Source organism: Rhinopithecus roxellana, chromosome 4 (assembly GCF_007565055.1).
Source record: "Rhinopithecus roxellana isolate Shanxi Qingling chromosome 4, ASM756505v1, whole genome shotgun sequence".
In the NCBI taxonomy this organism is placed as follows: Eukaryota; Metazoa; Chordata; class Mammalia; order Primates; family Cercopithecidae; genus Rhinopithecus; species Rhinopithecus roxellana.
In genome coordinates, this window is record NC_044552.1 from 168,188,237 (window position 1) to 168,207,945 (window position 19,709).

Here is a 19,709-nt window from a genome sequence, read left to right on the forward strand (position 1 = left end):
CTTTTTGTATTTCTGGTAAAATTCAGCCTTGAATCCGTCTGGTCCTGGGCTTTCCCCCCGCCCTTGGCAGTCTATTAATTAATTAATGCCTCAATTTTAGAGCTTGTTATTGGTCTATTCAGGGATTTGACTTCTTCCTTGTTTAGTTTTGGGATGGTGTATGTGTCCAGCAATTTATCCATTTCTTCTAGATTATCGAATTTATTTTCATAGAGGTGTTTATAGTATTCTCTGATGGTAGTTTGTATTTCTGTGGGGTCAGTGATGATCTCCCCTTCATCATTTTTTAATGTGTCTACTTGATTCATCTCTCTTTTTTTCTTCATTGGTCTAGCTAGTGGTCTATCTATTTTGTTAACTCTTTCAAAAAGCCAGCTGCTGGACTCATTGACTTTTTGGAGGTTTTTTCATGTCTCTATCTCCTTCAGTTCTTCTGTCATCCTCAGCAAACTAACACAGGAACAGAAAACCAAACACTGTATGTTTTCACTCATAAGTGGGAGTTGAACAATGAGAACACATGGCTACAGACAGGGGAACAACACACACCAGACCTGTTGGGGGGTGAAGGGTGAGGGGAGGGAACTTAGAGGAAGGGTGAATAGGCGCAGCAAACTACCATGGCACATGTATACGTACGTAACAAATATCCACATTCTGCACATGTATCCTGCTTTTTTTGTTTGTTTGTTTTTTGAAGAAATAAAGAAAAAAACCCACAAAATATATAAAGCAATTGTAGATTGTAGGAATGGCAGTATCTGGAGAGAAATGGCTGGGCCCCATGGTCGGTTGTGTCCAGGCCACTGTGTAGGTCTGAGTATTAAGATATGGTAGGTACTTAAACAATAGCCTTACTCAATAGGTCTGCAAGTTAGACTATATCTCCCATCTACATTCTCCCAGGTCTTGTCTTACATGGGTATATCTGTCTAGAGAAATTTTCAAAAATAAAGGCAGTAACCAGAGGTTGTAAGGATTAGAAAGTTTATCGATAGAGAAGATATGAGAGGGTCAGAAGCGATTTTCATAAGAGAAAGAAAATATGTTCTTTCCTAAAAGTAGAAGGATTTTGTATATCATCCTGCTTTTTCTGGGAGAAAGAAAGATAACTCCACAGAGCTCTGGCAATTGATAAATACAGAGTATCTTCAGATTTCTACACAATGGAAAGAGATCAGATTTTATCAGAAACCAGTAGAAAACGCATCACTCTAAGCAGAGGAACTTCTCACCTTCTCAGCCAGTCTCAGTAAAAACATGACTCACAAGACAACAATACGGTGGCTCTTGGCAGAAAGAAGTAAAAGGAGATTGCCAGCTTGATAGGATCTACTAGGGTAATGTTAAACATTACTTTTATTAAACATAATTATTTAATACTCTGCCAGTGAAACTTGTAAGAAATGTTCATGAATAAGATACTAACTTGTTTAGTGTAAAACAGTTTACTCAGATAAAAAATACACTGAGCAAATCAGTATACTTAAAAAATCGGGCTCACTTACTTCACTTTTTCATTTAAGAAAAGTATTTTTAATTCAAATCAGAAACTTTTTTCCCAAAATGTTTTGAAATTTTTTTTCAATTGGTATTTCATGGAACCTCATCCATAAGATGTTTTACCTAAATGCAGGGTCTGTGGCTAAATCAATTTTGAAAAGATGCACACTAGGTTTCTTCACTTGGATATTGGCCACAATTATAACATATTTTCTATAATTAATAAATACAATGAATCTAACATTTTACATGGCTCTTTAAATACGAAACTCTATCTTTTTTCTTTAACCATAAACATCTACTGAAATCTCTGATAAACAGTGTACCACAGAATATATTTTGAAAAATGCTGTTTCAGAATAGAATAAAAGTATTTTTAACTTATGAAGTATGATGCGGTTACTTAATTTATGTTATTTTTAAGGTTTGATTATTAATTGGAAAATAAAATTAAACACTAGAACGCAATTTTTGTTTAGGTAATGATTTCTTGAGAAAAGAAAAATCTTCTATGGAAAATAATCACTCACGCTTTCCTTGAGATCAAGTTAAATTTGTGCTGATACACTCTTAATTTTCTTGCGCCAAATACTGTCCTCATCTTTATTACTGTTTTATGACATCATTGTATAATTATGGATTAGCTAAATTCTCGTGCTTAAAATACCACTTGATTGAACTTAGTGAACAGTTTATATTGACTTCACTTAGAATAGTTTTTATTCTGCTTTATCTTACTTCTCTTTGTATTCTTGATTTATTTCTGCACCTTAAGTATCTTGGTTGTAAGAGCTTAATTTTCCACCCCGAGAAGAGAAATAACATAGGTCACTGAACCCCAAAATAGCACAAAATAATCATGCTACTTTGATAAACCTCCTTCGATATGAATTGTTTCTTAGAAGAACTTCTAACAGGTAGACATGTATGAGTTTTACACCTCTCACCACCACTGGAAGAGCAATTTAATGAAAATAAGCAACATAAAATTGTCAGATTCCTGTGTAAGCCACAAATCTGATCATAGTTCAAGAATAGGAAAGAATGAACAAAATCTTTTAAATTGTTTGGGTCTCAATATTCAGAATTCTCTATTTATAGTGAGAAATTATGTCATTCTGCTTTCACTTTTAAGAACTGCAGGAGAAGAGTACTGAAAGAATATAAATTGATATTCACTTAACCTATCCATACAGCCAGCTCCTTTAATTTGAAATATTCACTTGATATGTGTGCAATAACCATGGGTAGCCTGAATGTATTTCAGGAGATACAGCTGCTTATTAAGTACATGGAGTTCTGCCAATCTACCCTGTTTGAAATGTAGGTTATAATTAAAATGTAATCATGAAGTTTCTTTGGAATTTCTACTTAAGCTTAAGAGTCAGAATTGAGCAAAATCACCTTAAGAGGTACTTGTATAACAGCAGGAAAGATCTGTCTTCCTTTTGAACTAGGCTTTTAGTTTACTTTTCAGTGTTACTTTGACTGATTTTTTTTATTAACCAAAAAGATGGTAGATGAAGATGAATGGACTATATCGACAGGGTTTCATGACTTATTTAAAACATGTGTGTTACTTATGTTCATTTTCAAGCACTTTGCTATGAGGGTTCTCCCTTGTAAAAATTAATGAATACCGTTTTAACATAATTTACATTAATTATGAAAGACATTTAGACACTGAGAGGGCTAGAGTAATGCATTTGCAGCTCTCGGGAATTAATCTGAGAAAAACTTTAAAAATATTTAAAATTTCAATTTCTTTGAGCAAGTCAACTTTTCAAAACATCTAAATAAAATAATACGGAAATGACTGCTAGGTTAATTTCTATAAGTATGTAAGCAGATACAAGATTAACTTTTAATCCAAGTAATAGCAATGTTGTGCATCCTGAATCTTGAGGAAAAAACTTTGTGAAGTTTCCTGTCTTAATTTCAGGAAATGTATTCACTAAGAGAATATGATTCTGTTTATTTTATATGAAAGGCCTTCTCTATATTGCTGGCATTATTATATTTATCACCTTCATATTCATAGTCATTGACCAAGATGCACTAACTGGAACTGGATTTTTCCTCCCACTTTTAAAAACTAGAAAAACAGAATATATATGTATAAAAAAACTGGCATACATATTGTTGTAATATATAATAATATATATTATATTTTATTTTATTTATTATGTAATAATAAATAAATATATACAATATATATAATAATAAAACATAATATATAGTATTATGATATATTATATAATATATGTTATATAAAATATAATAATAATATAATAATATATTATAATAACATATATAAAAAACAATGTTTATCAGGCAGCATAGGGCTGTGATTCCCTGATAGAAGGATAATGAACAAAATGAGCCATATGATTGAACTAGTTTACTGCTAGTAATGAAGGCAATGTTTAGGCTGAAGCTCTGGGTTGTAAAAATACAATAGAGCCAAATGGTCAAGCTAAATTGAAAAGACAAAAACTATTATTACACAGTTAAGGAATCAAGCCAGTTGATTACCCCATATAAACAGCCCCCTTGGTAGCCTTTACCAAGATGGTTATTAGAATTCGTGATAAAATGGAAGTTTGTCAGCTTCCTTGTGTGCCTGAATAATTGTATTTGGGATTAACCTAAGAGTCACAATTCGTAACTACTGTCACACAAATGGGAACTTCACAGGATGAATGAATGTTCAATCTTTGAAACTGGATTAAAGGAAGAGTACACTATATATATATAGAAAAGGGGGGTTGTGTCACCTACTTTTCACCTGCTTCAGCTTCCACTGAGGCAACAGAAATGTTGCCATTGCAAGTTATCTTAGATGTCTGGTATTTTCTTAAATGAGTGGACCAGCTGCAGATCTGTGGTCATGCAACCGTCAAGTAAAAGACCCTGAATTATAAGAAGTCTTCCTTTTACCTTTCAGCTATTTAGAATACTAACCAAATGAACTGCCCTCACCAAACCCAATATTTTACTATTGAATCAGTGTGGGTAATATAGTCTTTAAAACCCCTGTAAGGATCACCATGTGGTTGGAGAATATAGAAAGATAAGAATGCTGCATGTAGGTCTTCCTTTCTGTCGTATTTGGAATACGTATATGAGAATACAATCTTGAGTGACCTAGAGATGGTTATTTTTGATTTGGGTTATTAGCATATTTGCAGAGGCTCTTAGATCTCTTTCCAGTCAAATGAATTAAACTGGTGTTTATGGAATGACTATCATTCTAAGAAAAAAAATTAAAATGGCTTAGCCAAAAGAAAAGATTGAGACAGAATGGAAGAGGACATGCAGGAATCAAAGACTCTTTCTTTTCACAGAACCCTCCTCCTCCTTTCTTACTGTCCCTGCTCCCTCTCTTCCCTCTGCATGTCTTTATTCTTCCTTACCTGAAACTGACTTTGGTGAAGGGGGAGGTGATGATCTTTCAAACAGGCCATTCCCTTCAATAGTGAATTTCTCTATAAGGACCGGGGGGAGGGTGGTGAAGGCACAACTCTTTTATATGTTGAATTACCTGCCCTGTTTGAAGATAGAAGTTTGTGTTCCTTGTGGACCAGTCCTAGGGAGAGGTGAAGCCAACTGGGCTTCTGGGTCAGGTGGGGACTTGTGAAACTTTTCTGTCTAGCTAAAGGATTGTAGAGGTACCAGTTAGCACTGTCTGTCTAGCTAAAGGATTGTAAATGCACCAATCAGCACTCTGTGTCTAGCTAAAGGTTTGTAAACACACCAATCAGCACTCTGTAAAAATGCACCAATCAGTGCTCTGTGTCTAGTTAATCGGGTGGGAACCTGGAGAACTTTTCTGTATAGCAAAAGAACTGTAAATGCACCAATCAGTGCTCTGCATCTAGCTAAGGGTTTGTAAATGCACCAATCAGCATGCTGTAAAAATGGGCCAATAAGCTCTCTGTAAAATGGACCAATCAGCAGGATGTGGGTGGGGCCAAATAAGAAACTAAAAGGTGACCACCAAGCTAGCAGTAACAACCTTCTGGGATCCCCTTCCACAATGTGGAAGGTTTGTTTGTTCTTTTGCTGCTCGCGATAAATCTTGCTGCTGCTCACTGTTTGGGTCTGCACTACCTTTACCAGCTGTAACACTCACCACAAAGGTCTGCAGCTTCACTCCGTCACTGGGAGGAGTGAACAACTCTGGACGCGCCACCTATAAGAGCTGTAACACTCACTGCGAAGGAGGCTTCACTCCTGAAGTTAGCCAGACCATGAACCCACCGGGAGGAATGAATAACTGTGGATGCTCCACCTTTAAGAGCTGTAACACTCACTGCAAAGGTCTGAGGCTTCACTCCTGAAGTCAGCAAGACCATGAACTCAACAGAAGGAAGAAACTCCAGACACATCTGAACATCTGAAGGAATAAACTCCAGACCCGCCATCTTTAAGAACTGTAACACTCACTGTGAGGGTCTGCGGCTTCATTCTTGAAGTCATGGAGACCAAGAACCCACTGGAAGGAACCAATTCTGGACATGCTGTTCCACTTCATAACTTAGCCCAGATTCCACCTCCAAGAGCTCCTTTTTGTCGTTTTCACACCCTTTAAGACACCAGACATGTCCTTTGGCTCACTTCTTAATGGGGCTGTTTTCTTGTATATTTGTTTGAGTTCCTTGTAGAGTCTGTATATTAGACGTTTGTCAGATGGATACATTGCAAAAATTTTCTCCCACTCTGTAGTTTATCTGTTCATGCTGATGAGAGCTTCTTTGGTTGTGCAGAAGCTCTTTCATCTAATTAGATCCCATTTGTCCATTTTTGCTTTTGTTGCAATTGTTTTTGGTGTTTTCATCATGAAATCTTTGCCCATGCCTATGTCCTGAATGGTATTGCCTAGATTTTCTTCTAGGGTTTTTATTGTTTTGGGTTTTACATTTAAGTCTTTAATCCATCTTGAGTTAATTTTTGTATAAGGTATAAGGAAGAGGTCCAGTTTCAATTTTCCGCATATGGCTAGCCAGTTGTTCCAGCACCATTTATTAAATAGGGGATCTTATCCTCACTGTTTGTTTTTCTCAGGTTTGTCAAAGACCACATGGTTGTAGGTGTGTGGTCTTATTTCTGAGTTCTCCATTCTGTTCCGTTAGTCTATGTGTCACTTCTCAAAAGAAGACATTCATGCAGTCAATAAATACATGATAAAAAGCTCAAAATCACTGATCATTAGAGAAATGCAAATCAAAACCATGAGATTCCATCTCACACCAGTCAGAATGGTAATTATTAAAGTCAAGAAACAACAGATGCTGGAGAGGATGTGGAGAAATAGAAGCACTTTTACACTGTTGGTGGGAGTGCAAATTAGTTCAACCATTGTGGAAAATAGTGTGGCAATTCTTCAAAGATCTAGAAGCAGATATACCTTTTGACCCAGCAATCCCATTACTAGTTATATACACAAGTGATTATAAATGATTCTGTTATAAAGATACATGCACTCATATATTCATTGCAGCACTATTTATCATAGCAAAGACAGGGAAACAACCCAAATGTCCATCAATGATAGACTGGATAAAGAAAATGTAGTACATATACACTGTGGAATACTATGCAGTCATGAAAAGGAATGAGATCATGTACTTTGCAAGAGACACAGATGGAGCTGGAAGCCATTATCCTAAGCAAACTAATGCAGGAACAGAAACCCAAACACTGCATGTTCTCACCTGTAAGTGGAAGCTAAATAATGAGAACACATGGACACATGGTGGGAAACAACACACACTGGGGCCTTGTAGGAGGTGGGGGAAGGGAGAGCATCAGGAAGAATAACTAACAGGTACTCAGCTTAATACTTAAGTAATGGGTTGATCTGTGCAGCAAACGACCATGGCACACACTTACCTGTGTAAAAAACCTGCACATTCTGCACATGTATCTAGGAACTTAAAAGCTGAAAAAACAAACAAACAAAAAGAAACCACACATAATAAAGAAACCTAACCAGAAAATAATTGAGAATTTAGAGGAAAGATTGTGTCTGTGTGAAGGCAACAGGATGGAGAGTAAATGCAGTAGTCACTTGGAAAAAGGCAAACAAGGTGTTAAGCTGAAGAATGTTAACAAGAGAAGAGAAACAGTGTCACACTACTTACCTTGTTCCTGTTTCAATGTGAGAAAAACTAGCCCTTCTTATTTGGATTGCCAGCAAAGTTAATGCCATAGAGAAGCTACCCAGCACTTAGTCATCCACATCCCTTCCTTGCCAGCTGGTATTACTCATTTAAAGTCTTCTTTTCCCAGTGCTCCAGAAATTTGCAGAAGTATTCCAAAGTTTCCTTTTGCTTTACAGCCCCACACACGGAGATGCAGACCAGCTGTTACATAGATGTCTGTGACCAGCAGGTTTTGCTCCTTTGATCCAGCAAGCACATCAGGGTTCAGAAACTCATCACATCAAGGAAAACCATGGTCAAAAGAAGACAACTATCCTGTACCTTCCACAACTATGGAAGAACCCATATTCATTTTTTATAATAACAAAGCAAAAGTAACTAATATGCACCCAGGAATTCAAGCCCAAATTTAAAACAAAAAATGATTAGAAAAATGATATAGAAAACACATATAATTAAGAGACGAGCAGAAATCTGGTATTTACGGATAAGCAAACAAAAGTGTATGCCTATTGTTCACGAAGATTTTGTGTCCGGAATTGGTTCCTTCCGGTGGGTTGTCAGTCTCCCTGACTTCAAGAATGAAGCCGCAGACCCTCGCGGTAATTGTTACAGTTCTTAAAGATAGTGTGTCCAGAGTTTGTTCCTTCAGATGTTAGGATGTGTCCAGAGTTTCCTTCTTCTGGTGGGTTAGTGGTCTTGCTGACTTCAGGAGTGAAGCCGCAGACCTTTGCAGTGAGTGTTACAGCTCACAAAGGCAGCATGTCTGGCATTGTTCGTTCCTCCCAGTGGGTTCGTGGTCTCACTGACTTCAGGAGTGAAGCTGCAGACCTTTGCGGTGAGCTCATAAAGGTAGTACGGACCCAAAGAGGGAGCAGCAGCAAGATTTATTGCAAAGAGCTAAAGAACAAAGCTTCCACAGCGTGAAAGGGGACCCCAGTGGGTTGCTGCTGCTGGCTCAGGTGACCAGCTTTTATTCCCTTATTTGCACCACCCACGTCCTGCTGATTGGTCAATTTTACAGAGAGCTGATTGGTCCATTTTTACAGAGTGCTGGTTAGTGTGTTTACAAGACTTTAATTAGACACAGAGCACTGATTAGTGTGTTTTTACAGAGTGCTGATTGGTGCATTTACAAACCTTTAGCCAGACAAAGAGTGCTGACTAGTGTGTTTACAATCCTTTGGCTAGACAGAAAAGTTCTCCAAGTCCCCACCCAAGCCAGAAGCCCAGCTGGCTTCTCCTCTCAATTTAATTGACTGTTATAATAGTGTTATTGTACAAATACTGATATATACCCAATGTGAAAAAAGGCTCGTAGAGTGTGTTTGTCTTCAAAACTTAAAATAATTAGTCATATAAATTAAACACTGGAAATTCAATTTGTAACTTTTAATGAAGGGCTCATAATCAAACTTTGATACTAGATGATGGCTATTTTTTTTTTCCTAGTGTGAAACACATGGAAAAATTAATAGGATACACAGGATATCCTATTGGAAAGATAGAATAATTACTAAAGGGCCTAAATGTTTATGTAAATGTGATGGTACTTATTTGAGTGACTTAAAACTTAGGATAAATGTACTGGACTTGCAAAGAAAACCCGAATGAAAATTTAGATTATCAGGCTTTAGAGTTAAGCTACTCCTTAGGCTTGCATTGCATAAGGCTTTAAAAGGGACTAACAAGTAATATTTAAATAGTTAATAACTTTAAAATGTAAACAATAAAGACATCACAACAATTTGTAAAAATAATGTCAGACTAAGGAAAAGTTGAAGTATTGCTAATCAAGAATCCGATTCAACTATTCATCATTGGCATAATATAGTCAAAGGTTATTTATTCCCCCAAGACAAATAAAGTACTGACTTAACAAAATGTTATTGTGTTATTCTGCAGTAATTCTAAAAATTGTTTAGCTATGAACTTTGCTTTGCTATGGACTTCCTGGATATTTAGACAGCTGCATCTTGCCCAGAGAAGGGTAGAACCAGCAACAGAAAAAATTAGAAAATAGTAATATTACTATTTTATAGTAATGCATGGAAAAGATTGCAAGAGCAAATACAAATTGAAAATAAAAGATTTAATCCTCCCTTTTGAAAATAGGAAAGACACTCTCCCTCACCCCTTCCTTTTCTTAAAACATTACCTTTAGAAAATTCATAAGTTCTTTTTCTTTCTCTTAGAAATGTACATAAATCTTTTTTAAAACCAAAGAAGACTCTCCACAGTCCAAAAATTTAGTAGTCATCACTTTGAAATATATTCATCAAGGAAGATAAGCACCCTTATTTTCCAGTTTCTATGAATGGGTAGAAACTTAACTTCAGAGAAAGCCTAGCTCTAACTTTCAAAACTGTCTCCTGTGATGAAGATATGAGAATACTATTTTTTCTTTTACAAAAAGCCTGTTAGCTAACATAAACGGCCATGGAGTGGAGTGAATTTAGGATGAACTACATCTGATTAATGTTGTCAAGTCCTCTTGACTGTGGACTAGTTTTTGTTTATCCTGAGAATATGTAGGCAATGGGTTGTATCTGTTCAGTTATACAAAAGGAGAAATCTATATCTTTGCAATTTCTGAACAAATTGCCTGTGACATCATTCAGATTGTAGCTTAATGGTTATCCAGTAGTAAAATTGCTTTCTTTCTATTCTACCTTTATGCCGATATTTTCTGGGTTGGAAGGAGATTTTGTTTTTAATTATATTGTCCCAAGCCTTCACATATTTGGATATTAAATAAGTCATTCCTAAACGATCCATAAGTGAAAGATTAAATCACCAGGGAAATTAAAAAGGAGTCCAATTTAATAATAAAATGTTACATAATAAAGTTTGTAACATACAGCTAAAATAGTGCTTAGAGTGAAATTTGTACTTTAAATGCTTGTATACTAACAGAAAAAAGTTTGAAGTTAATGATCTAAGTTGCCAACTTAAGAATCCAAAAAAGGTTGTTTTTTTTTTTTTTTTAAATAAAAAAGTTAACTGGAAAGTGAGAGGAAGGAAAGAAGTAATGAAATGCAAAACAAAGAGGGAGAAAGAAAATCAATGAATTTGAAAACGGAATGCTAGCTAAAATTAATAAATCTTAAAATCAGTTCTTTGTAAATGTGTAAACACCTGTCAAGACTGCTCAAGGTATAAGAAAGATAAAGCAAATTACTAACATAGGAATAAAAAGGAGATAGCATCAAAAATCCTGTATACATAAAGGAAGATAAATGTAAAGAGATCTTGTCAATGAATTTGACAATTTACGTGAAATGGACAAATTCCTTAAAAACCACACCTCTCAAAACTTACATAAAATAAAATAGAAAAATTAGAATTGTTCTCTATTTTAAAATTTCAATTTGTTATCAAAAATAATCTTACAAATAAAACTCTAGTTTCAAGTGGACTGATGAGTGAATCTTATCAAATTTTAAGACAGGATAAAATCAATATTAAACACTTTTCAGGCTGGGCACAGTGGTTCACTCCTGCAATCCCAGCATTTTGGGAGGCTGAGTCAGGTGGATCAACTGAAGTCAGTAGTTCAAAACCAGCCTGGCCACCATGGCACAACCCTATCTCTACTAAAAATACAAAAATTAGTAGGGCATGGTTGCAGGCACCTGTAATCCCAGCTACTTGGGAAGCTGAGGCAGGAGAATCGCTTGAATCCAGGAGATGGAAGTTAGTTAGAGTGAGCCAAGTTCTTGCCACTGTACTCCAGCCTGGGGAACAGAGTGAGACTCTGTGGAAGAAAGAAAGAAAGAAAGAAAAGAAAGAAAGGAAGAAAGGAAAGAAACTTTTCAGAAAATAGAGGAGGCCAGTATGACCCTGGCATCAAAAATGTTAGTCATTAAAAGAAAAATAAATTACAAATATCCTTTGAGAAAATAGGTTTAAAATTCCTTTACAAATACCAGCATAATGGGAATATAAAAAAAGACAATACAAGAAGATCGAATGCAGATTATCTCAGGAATGAAAGGTTAATTTAATATATCAGAATCAGTCAATATAAATCACTATATTAACAACTAAAACAATTATTCCCTCCATAGATTCAGAGAAATCATTTTAACAAAACTCTCTGCATTGCAGGAAGTGAAGGAAGCTTCCTCATTCAGATAAAGGGCAACTATAAAAGACTTCAGTTAACATCTAACGAATAAGATATTTAACATTTCCATTCTGATATCTGGGAAAAGTCAAGGATGTCCATTCTTACCACTTATATTTAACACTTTACTGGAGGTTCTAGATGATGAAATAAAGCAAGAAAAGAAATATAAAGTACAAAGACTTTAAAAAATACAAATCTATTCATAGAAGAGATTAATATCTATGCAGAAATGACTAAGCTATTTATAAAGCAACTACTAGAATAAGAGAATTTGCAACACCATAGAATACAAGGTCAAAAGGTCAATTTACAAAGTCATTTGTCTCTGTATCAAACAACCAAGTCAAATGAATGGAAAATAAAGTTTTAATGATATAATTAGCAATAGCATCAAGAAGCACAAAAATACTTATAAATAAATTTAATAGAAGTCATGCAAGACTTCTATACTAAAACATACAATATAGTTCTGAGATAAATTTTAAAAGGCCAAAATAAATTGAGAGATTGATACAGTTTGGCTGTGTGTTTCCACCCAAATCTCATGTTGAGTTGTGATTCTCAGTGTTGGAGGAGGGGCCTGATGGGACGTGATCGGATCATGGGGGTGGACTTCTTCCTTGCTGTTCTCAAGATAGTGAGTGAGTTTTCATGAGGTCTGGTGGTTTATAAGTGTATGGCACTTCCCCTTCCCTCCTTCTCTCCTGCTCTGCCACACAAAGATGTGCTTGCTTCCCCTTCACCTTCCACCATGACTGTAAGTTTCCTGAGGCCTCCTCAACCATATCTGCCTGAGGCCTCCCAGGTAATGCTTCCTTCTTACAGCCCACAGAACTGAGTCAATTAAACCTCTTTTCTTCATAAATTACCTAGTCTCGGGTAGTGCTTTATAGGAGTGTGAGAACAGTTTAATACAGAGATAGAACATTCCTATGAATTGACAGACCCAATATTGTTAAGATATCAGCTCTTTCTATATTGATACACAGATTTGTTACAATTCCAGTCAGGAATTTCCAATTTCCAGTAACATCAGAATTTCATAAAAAATGACAAGTTGATTCTAAAATGTATATTATCATGTAGATAACTTAGTGTAAGAAAAACAGAAATTTTAAAAAGGTAAAATGAAATGTGAAGACTTAAACTACTTGACTTCAAGAAATACTATAAATCTATACTAATCAATACAGGGTAGTATTAGCATAAAAATAGATAAATAGATCAACAAAACATTACAGAATCCCAAAACACATTCAATTAGTTTTAATAGAAGGGATAATGCAATTCACTAGAGAAAAGAAAATATTTTCACTAAACGGTGCTGGAACAAGTAAATATTTATATGAAAGTTAAATGAACTTGGACAGTCACCTTACAGTATACTTGAAAATCAACTTGACATTGATAATAGACCTAAATGCAAAAGTTAGAACAGCAAAATATCTAGAAAAATGTGCAATATTTTTATGACCTACATATAATCACAGATTGTTTGCCACAACATGACAAGCAATAATCAAAAAGTCAAAAAACAGGAATTAGAAAGCCTTCATCAAACTTGTGTTCATTATAAGAAATTATTAAGAAAATGTATAGACAAACAAAAAATGGGAGAAAAATATTAACAACGGATACATTTTGACAAAAGACTTACATCTGGAATACACAAAGATATCCTATAAGTCATCAATAAAACACAATGTTTAAAAATGGTCAAAGACTCGAACATACAGTTTCAAAGAAGATATAAAATTTACCAATAATCACAAGAAAAGTTCACAATATCACTAGGGTAATGCATATAAAGCCACAATAAAGTACAATTACACAGAAACAAGAATGACTAAAATTAAAAAGATTGACAGCTTTAAGTGCTAGAGAAGGTATGAAGCAACTGAAAATCTCCTAAATTGCTAATAGAAGTATGAAATAGCACAGCTTCTTTGGAAAAAGGTTTAGCAGTTCCCTAAAAATTAAGCATACATCTACCATATGACCCATCAATTCCATTCCTAAGAATTTATGAAAAACAACTAGAAATATATGTCCATAAAAAAATACATGTACAAACTCACGCTTCCCTGTGACTTGACCCTGAAAGTAGCATGTCAGGCTCCTTTGCTGTTGCAGTGGGTGACTGTGGCACAAGTTTCAAATGGCATTTCTAGCACACCCCATAAGAGCAAAAAAAAGAAAGAAAGAAAGAAAGAAAGAAAGAAAGAAAAAGTGTGTAGGCAACCACACATTTAATACACTATCCAAGAGAGAACATGGGAGTTAAACAGAGAAAATAAAGGAAATGTTAAAATCTACAAAGAAGAAGAAAATCAGGCAGCCTGTATAGCCAGGATGAGCAAGGAACTCTAAGCAAATCCCTAATACAGAAGAGGGTGAGTGAGTATGTTTCTGCAGTCCACTTTCACAATAAGGAATTGTATAGTTCCATGGAGTATTCCATGCCCTTCCTGAGACCTAAGCAGCTACAGTAAGATGCCATTGTTGATCCTAGCTCTTAATGAAACTGTGCAAGGTTCTCCAAAACAGAGGTACCAATCCTAGGCACTAGGGAAACTTGGGCTGTGACTTGCAGAACTAGGGCTTGAGCAGGGAATGGGTTACTACAACCAGGACTGAGAAGCAAGCATAGCTGCCATAGCTGTAACTGGGCACCCCATCCCCCAGGGCCTGGCCAGGACACAAAGAAAGCCACAGAGGCTTGGTCTTGAGCAAAGGATTAGTCCCTACAGCCCAGGACTGAGTTTCAAGCTAAGTGTAAACTGCGAGAACTGATCAAAAACCTGGGTCAGTTGAACAGCCCAGATGTGGGAGGGAGCCCTGCGAGACTGGGATGTGAGAGGGATGTAAGTCCCCTACCTAAGGACCCAAACTGTGGCCACTGGGACTGCCACCTAACCTACCTGTGGCAAGACCTCAGCACAACAGCTGTCACCCCTCACCTAAGCATTTTGCCAGGGGCCTGAGGACTGCCTCACACCCCCGTCACAGTTAGTACGTGCACTTATCAATGGAGGACCTGAGCACAAGCTTGCTTGGTCTGGTTCTGCCCAATTTTGCCTCCTAACAGACAAAGTGTAAGAAGGCTCCTGGGTGTTCACTAACCCAATCCACCATTTGGGAGACCTGAGTATTTCTCCCAGGGGACAAAAGTGAGACATAAGCACTCTACCATTACCACCACAGCTGGTTCCTACCTGAAAGTGCCACCTACTGGCCTGGAAGCCAGCTCACACAGCCCATTGCCACTACTGCCAACATAAGAGCACAGTGCTTGGGAACTAGAGGAGCATCTCACTGTCACTGCTACTGTCATTTCCCATTCCACCCCAGCTGTCCAGGAGATCAGGAGCCCACAGACCTTCCCAGTATACTGCTACTAAGAAAGAAACCAGCAACCAAGAAAACCACTCAGAGGCACAAGAATCAGCATGCCTTGAATTATCAACATAGGTGCTGGCATACATTGCCCCAGGTCAAAAGGACAGACACACTTAGCCCAGCACAACTACCACTGAAACCTGAAGAGTGGCCCTTCTGTCATTCCAATTCCCAGCACAACTTTACCATAGCCTCCACCAATAACTGCACCCTAACATACTGAGGAAATCACACTTACCACTAACACTATTTATAGCCAAAGAAATAATACAGAATCTGCACAATACTACACAGTCAGAAAGAAAACCAAAGCCCTATCCAACCAACATGACAGTCACATCTTCAAGATAAAAATCCCCCCACGATAGAAGTAAATTCAAAAATAAAATAAGATGCTATTTTTATGCCAGATGTGCAAAAATCAACATAAAAACACAGAAAACATAATAAAACATGGTAATATGACATCCCAAAGGAGCATAATTCTCCAGCAATAATTCTTCTAACCAAAAAAAATCTTTGAAATACCACATAAAGAGTTCAAAATACTGATTTTTAAGAAGCTCAGAGAGATGCAAGATAAATCTGAAAACCAATACAAATAAACTTAGATAATCAATTCAGAATATGAATGAGAAATTTATCCAATTTAAAATAATCCAGTCAGATAAAAATTAAGATATAAAAATTTTTAAAAATGAACAAACCTACAACACATTTGGGACTACCAAAAGTGACCAAAAGTATGAATTATCAGTATTCTTATTGGTGAAGAGCAATTCCAAGCCTTGGAAAATCTATTTAACAAAAGAGTAGATGAAAACTTCCCAAGTTTAGCAAGAAATTTAGACATCAAGACAGAGGAGACTCAGCAATCTCCATGTAAATACAATGCAAAAAGTAATTTGCCATAGTATATTATAACCAAACGGTCTAAAGAAAGAATTCTAGTGTCAGCAAGAGGAAAGTATCTAATCACCTAAAGAGGAAACTCCTTCAGACTAACCCAGGACTTCTCAACAGAAACCTTACAGGTCAGAACAGAATTTAAAAATTCAACAAAACAAAAAAGTTGGTTCTTTGAAAAGATATACGATTGATAAACCATGATCTAGGCTAATAAAAAAAGGAGACAGAAGACCCAAATAAGCCACCTCAGAAATGAAAAGGGAGACATTACAACAGATATGATGGAAATACAAAAGATCTTCAGATATACTGTTAGAAATAAGTACATGTTCAAAAACTAGAAAACCTAGAGGAAACTGATAACTTATTGTAAACAAACAACCTCCCAAGATTGAACTATGAAGTACCAGAAAACCAGAACAGACTATAATGAGTAGTGAAATTGAATCAGTAATAATAATTTTTAAAAAACTCACAACAAAAACAAGCCCTGAATGAATTCACAACCAAATTCTTCAAAATATACACAGAATAACTCATTTCAGTCTTCCTGAAACTATTCCCAAAAATTGAAGGAGAGGGAATTCTCCCTATCTCATTCCATTAGTCCAGTATCACCCTGACACATAAAACCAGACAAATACACAACCAAAGAAGAAATCTACAGACCAACAGCCCTGATGAACATAGACACAAAAATTTTCAACAAAGTACTAGCAAATAGTATCCAAGAGCACATAAAAGAGATAGATCACATGATCAAGTGGGTTTTATACCCAACAATAATTCAACATGCACAAATCAATAAATGTGATACATTGCATAAACAGAATTAAGGACAAAAACCGTATGAGCATCTCAATAGACAAACAAAAGGCATTTGACAAATTTCAGCATTCTTTCATGATTTAAAAAAGAAAAAAAAAAAAACATGCACAGAAGGAACATGTTCAAAATAATGGAAGCCATTTATGACAAATGTCATACAGCGAACTTCATACTGAATGGGGAAAATTTGTAAGCAGTTCCTTTAAGAACTGAAAGAGAATGAAGACGACTCATATTCAACATATTACTGGAAGTTCTAGCCAGAGTAATCAGTCAAGAAAAAGAAATATAAAACATCTAATCACAGAATTAGAAAAAAAAAGCCTAAGTTTTATATGGAACAAAAAAGAGCCCAAATAACCAAAGTCATCCTGAACAACTGGAAAACAGGTCAAATTATCTCTTTTTTGCTGATGATATAATTTTATATCCAGAACAACCTAAAGACTCCACCACAAAAGCCTGTTAGATTTAATAAAGAAACATGGTAAAGTTTCAGGATACAAAAATCAACGTACAAAAATCAGTAGTGTTCCTATACATCAATAAGGATCTAGCTGAAAAGAAGGGATTCACATTTATAATAGTTACAAACAATATAATGCATAAAATATGTTTAACCATGGAGATGAAAGATCTCTACAAGAAAAACTACAAAACACTGATTAAAGAAACTGAAGGCAACACACACACATCCCACAAAGAGTCTATGTTCATGGATTGGAAGAATCAGTATCATTAAAATGACAATCCTGTCCAAAGCAATCTATAGATTCGATGCAATCCCTATCAAAATATCAATGTTATTTTTCACAGAATTAGAAGAAAAAGTCCTTAAATTCATATGAACATAAAAAGACCCCAAATAGCCAAAGCAGCTCTAAGCAAGGAGAACAAAGCTGAATGTATTGCATTACGTGACTTCAGATTATACTACCAGGCTGTACTAATGAAAATCGGATGGTACCGGTATAAAAATGGACACATAGATCAATGAAAAGAATAAAGAACCCAGAAATGAGGTAATGCCACATATTTACAGTTAACTGATTTTTGAAAAAGCTGACAAGAACATACATTAGGGAAAGCACAGCCTTTTTAATAAATGGTGCTGGGAAAATTGAATTGCTATATGCAGCAAAATAATACTTTCACCCTTATATTTTACTATATACAAAAATCAATTCAAGATGGATTAAAGACTTAAACGTAAGACACCAAACTGTAAAAATACTAGAAGAAAACCAATGAAAAACTCTTCTGGATATTCATCTAGGCAAATAATTTATAACTAAAACCTCAAAAGCACAGGTAACAAAAACAAAAATAGAAAAATGAGACTTAATTAAACTAAAAAGCTTCTGCACAGCAAGAGAAATAATCAGGAAAGTAACAGACAGCTTCAGAATGGAAGAAAAAAATGGCAAACTGGGCACCCAACAGTAGGCTAATATCCAGAATATACAAGTAACTGAAATAACAACACCAACAAAAACTCCAAACATTCCCATTAAAAAGTGGGCAAAGGACATGAACAGACATTTTTCAAAAGAAGACATACAAATGGCCAACAGGTATATGAAAAAATATTCAACAATGCTAATCATCAAAAAAATGCAAATTGAAACCACAATGACATATCATCTTACCCTAATCAGAATGGCTATCATGAAAAAGACAAAAAGCAACAGATGTTAAAATGTGATGCAAAGGGAATGCTTATACACTATTGGTGGAAGTGTAAATTATTAACAATTATATAGAAAACAGTATGGAAATGTCTCAAAGAACTAAAAATAGAACTACCATTCAATGTAGCAATCCCACTACTGGGTACCTACCCATAGGAAAAGAAATCAATACAAAAAAGAGCATGAACTTTTAGGATTATCATAGCACTATTCAAAATAGGAAAGATGAGGAATCGACCTAAGTATCCATCAACAGATGATTGGATAAAGAAAATGTAGTCTATATACACAATGGAATACTATTCAGCCACAAAAAAAAGAATGAAATAATATTTTTTTGCAGCAACATGGATAAAATTAGAAGTAATTATGTTGAGTGACTCAAGCCAGACACTGAAAGACAAATATTGCATGTTTTCAGACTTATCATGGGTGATAAAAAATGGGCATATAGAGGGGAATAATAGACAATGGAGACTCAGTAGGGTGAGAGGATGGAAGAGGAGTGGGTGTGGATGATAAGTGAATTCATAGGTACAATGGATGTTATTTGGGTGATGGATACCCTAAAAACTCTGATTTGACCACTATACAGTCTATGTATATAATAAAATTGCACTTGCATCCCATATATTTGTATAAATAAAATACTCATAAAAGAATCCTTTCACCATCACAAAAATAATCCCAAGTGTTAAACAATAATTTGTTTATCTGGATGAATAAGGTGGGCCAGGACATTCAAACTTTCATTTAATAGTAAACACTCGTATATTAAAAACTGGCTGTTGCAGAGAACAAGCCACATCTAAACTGAGCTAGACATAACAATTTTGAAGCTAATCTGGGCTTTAATCTTAGCTTAAAGATTCTTATTATGGAGAGTTTCCAAATTCATAAGTGTAAGTCCCCTTTAGTTTGATTCATATGCAATAATTCTAATTTTACAAATTTATTTCAGTATCTGATGTTGTAACAAGGAAGAATATGTATACAAGTTCTGTGTGTATGTGTGTGTGTGTGTGTATCTTTATACTAGTATGTATCTTTATAGTAGAATGATTTATAATCCTTTGGGTA